Source organism: Sapajus apella, unplaced genomic scaffold (assembly GCF_009761245.1).
Source record: "Sapajus apella isolate SASKATOON/1434 unplaced genomic scaffold, GSC_monkey_1.0 scaffold146, whole genome shotgun sequence".
In the NCBI taxonomy this organism is placed as follows: domain Eukaryota; kingdom Metazoa; phylum Chordata; class Mammalia; order Primates; family Cebidae; genus Sapajus; species Sapajus apella.
Genome location: NW_022437086.1, coordinates 1,079,214 through 1,082,996, shown reverse-complemented (window position 1 = coordinate 1,082,996; position 3,783 = coordinate 1,079,214). Strand labels below are relative to the sequence as shown.

General features: G+C 45.8%; 1 non-coding gene across 1 annotated transcript; it reads right to left on the bottom strand.

Moving 5' to 3' along the window:
- Positions 1-893: 893 nt before the first annotated feature.
- Positions 894-1,032, bottom strand: LOC116540962. Its single transcript, XR_004264660.1, has one exon. It is a non-coding gene; the product is annotated as a U4 spliceosomal RNA (small nuclear RNA).
- Positions 1,033-3,783: the final 2,751 nt, after the last annotated feature.

Here is a 3,783-nt window from a genome sequence, read left to right as displayed (position 1 = left end):
AAAAAAAAAAAAAAAAAAAAAACAGCATGTTGCTCCACACCGCCTCGAGTTGTTTGTTGGAGCTTTCAGGGTTCGGGACGATAACAGAGCCTTGCACCTAATATCCCAGGTAGTAATCCAAGGGCGATATCTGTGTGACACCCCTCCTCCTCCATCCTCCATATCCAAGCGATCATCAAGGATACAAGCAAGGCAAGGTAGCTCACGCCCAGTACTTTATGAGGCTGAGGCACGTGGATCACCTGAGATTAAGAGTTAGACACTGGTCCGGCCAACACTGGAAAACCGTGTCTCTACTAGAAATTCAAAAATTAGCCAGGTGTGGTGGCAGTTGCTTGTAATCCCAGCTACTCAGGAGGCTGAGGCAGGAGAATCGCTTGAACCTGGGAGGCGTAGGATGCAATGAACCAAGATCACGCCACTTCACTCCAGCCTGGGCAACAGAGTAAGACTCTGTCTCAAAAAAAAAAAAAAGAAAAGAAAAGAATTAGTATAGTTTTGTCGCCAGAAAAGGGGTCTTGTCCCAGACCCCGACAATAGGTTTCTGGATCTCACACAAGATTAAATTTACAGCGAGCTGCAAAGTCTAGTGACGTCAGGAGAGTTTGTTAGCCACTACTAAGTTACAGAGAACAGAGTCCTCAGAAAGCAAGAGGAGGAAAACACCTGTTTTAAAGAAAAAAAATTATTTTTGAGATCGAGTTTTACTCTTGTCGCAATGACATGATCTCGGCTCTCTACAACCTCTACTTTCTGGGTTTAAGGATTTTCCTGCCTCAACCTCTCCAGTAGCTGGGATTACAGGTGTGTACCACCACGTCCGGCTAATTTCTTAGTATTTCTTTTCCATTTTAATTTATTTTTATTTATTTATTTAAGTTTTTAAAATTCAGTCCCTGTAGAGACTGCCAATAATTGACAATGCTGACTACATTTCCAGTTGTCATGGCAGGGTATTGGGAAAAGTTTTCAATTAGCAATAATCGCGGCTAACATAAACCTCATTGGCTGATAATGACACCATGTAAAGCTATATTTTTATATTTTTAGTAGAGACTGGGTTTCACCATGCTGGCCATGCTGGTGTCCAACTCCTGGCCTCAAGAGATCTGCCCTCCTTGGCCTCCCAAAGTACGGGAACTACAGGTGTGAGCCACTGCGCCTGGCCTTAATGGTTGTTTATATAGGTTATTAAGAATAATGTTCTCTCCTATAAAGGCCTGTGATCAGTTTGTGTCAGGCTATTAGTATTGTTACTTTTCTGTTACTATTGATTTTAACAATTATTTATGAGTGTACTATTTAAAGTAAAACTTATTTTTAAATTAAGAATGCTTTTTGCAGGCTGGGTGCAGTGGCTCACGCCGGTAATCCCAGGACTCTGGGAGGCCAAAGTGGGTGGATCAGCTGAGGTTGGGAGTTCAAGACCAGCCCGACCAACATGGTGAAATCCCGTCTTAAAAAAAAAAAAAAAAAAAAAAAGAATGCTTTTTGCTTAACCTACTCTATTTTTATAAGTTTTGGGTCTTTATTTAGTTATTAACTTGTTCCTGCAATCATAAATATTTTATAACCGAAAGTGCTCAACCCCTAAATATATAATCCAACAAATTTAATGTCTGAGTGTGTGTGTGTTTGTGTGTGTGACAGGGTCTCACTCCGTCTCCCAGGCTTGAGTGCAGTGTTGCAATCATGGTTGGCTCACTGCGGCCTCAAACTCCTGGGCTAAAGTGATCCTCCCACCTCAGCCTCCTGGGTAACTGGGACCACAGGCAAGCACCACCATGCCAGCTAATTTTTATATTTTTGTAGACATGGGGATCTCACTATTTTCCCAGGCTGGTCTTGAACTCCTGAACTCAAGTGACCCTCCCACCTTGGCCTTCCAGAGTGCTGGGATTACACTCGTGAGCCCTGCACGCTGCCCAGATTTAACTTTTTCTATAGCCTTTATTTAAAATAAAGTCACTGTGGTTAAGATGCCTCTGACAGTTTTGCACTTTAAGTGTGAAGACTATGTTGAATGAATTTTTCCATCAGTTGTAAAATGTGCATCCATGTTTATTTCATTCCTATGGTTTCAGTTAATTGTCCCTTCCTCCTTTCTAGAAAAACCTGGGCTAGTGGGCTCCATGTCAGTTTGCATTTCCAGAATGATGGTGCTGAACACTGCGCTCCGACTTTAAGTGTTTCAGCGGGACAGCCACCAGACGGCGTATGTCCTCCACCAGCGCTGAGAGCGCGAGGGCCCCGCAATGTCTCCGGCCACCAGCAGAGAGCGCGCTGGAGCAAGGTGGCATAACAGCCAAACAACCAAGCGCCTCTAATAAACAGAAACCCCTCCTTTATATAGGCTTACAACTCGAGATATTACACGTGAAAGGGTCTTGGGTTTACAGTTTTAGAAATCACATGAGAAAGGTTCTTGGTCCATGGAGTACGCATGGGGTGGAGGTTTGAACTTGTTTACGTTAAAACAACGCCTTCCAGAAAGATTCCCCCAGACCATGCCTGCGATCTATAGGAGAGTGATTAAGGTGGCGCCCGGTCAGCCAGCCTTTACTTTTATCGAAATGCAGTATGGAAGCGAAGCGGGAGGTGACCTTAGATGCTTGGGTCTCCTTCCTCACCTGGTCACCTCCTCCCTGCACACGGCCACTGTCCCACGTGGGCTACTTTCCAGTCTCACTCACAGTCGCTCTGAACAACTGTGGAAAGAAGACAGCTGTGGAGCCTCTCCCTTGTGCTGGCCTAAAGCCAGAACCTGAGCAAAGCCATTTTATAAAATACAAAACGTTTTTAAAATAAGTTGCAATGGCTGCCCCATTCTCCTCACAATAACTGCTGGCCTTGGCTTCTGTAGATAGAATTGCTAATTTGTTCTGCAAACTATGTAAAGCTGCTTACCTTTTCTTATCAGTAACTGCCAGAATTGCTAGCCTTTCCTTACCGGTAATAACTGAAATAAGCAGCCCAAGCTAATTCCACCCTGGCTCCTGTGACTTGTAATAAGTAACTAAGATCTGTGACTTCCACCAGTATCCAGACAATGTGTAAACTAACTTATGTAAGCCACTTAGGTAACAATCGAAGTGAAAACATGTCCTCTAGCCCTTGGAATGTCCGGAGACCCCCACCTTCATCTCTGCCCAGAAGGTGATTTACAGAATCCACTAGCCCTCACAATGTCTGAAGCCTTTTCATCCCCATCCCTGCTCCTGACTCCCACTCCCAAAGTGGTTTGTCGGGTATAAAAATTCTTGGCACCCTCCTTTCGAGGCCACAGGTTGGAGAGACGTGAGTCCTCTGTGGCCGCCGGCATAATAAATGACCCTGCAATCTGGAATACTTTTGTCTTGGTGCTAAATTTCTACGCTCAGTCCAGTATAATATTTGGAGGTCCCACCAAGATATTCTCTTTTTGTTATAACCAGACAAAAGCCATCTCACAGTCTCGCCCGGGCGGTCACTCCCACCTTGGGGGCCTCTGGGGAGGCGCCGCCTCTGGGGAGGCGCCCCCTGTTCTTTCCAGGGCCCCGGAGTGCCACCATGGAGGATAAGCGACCACCCGGCCGACATTCATTCAAAATTCCTCAGGGTCCTGGAAACCTCCGGAGGTAAGTTTGGTCTGGGAACTAGTTCAAAGGAAGGGCCTGAGTCAGGGGACTGACAAGTCACTGCAGCTCTGCCCTGGCAAGCCTCACCGAGATGTCACTTGAGGCTTCTGGTAGCTGGTGCAGTGGGTATCAGCGTTCGCCTTCTGGTGGCTGTCATAGTGGGTGG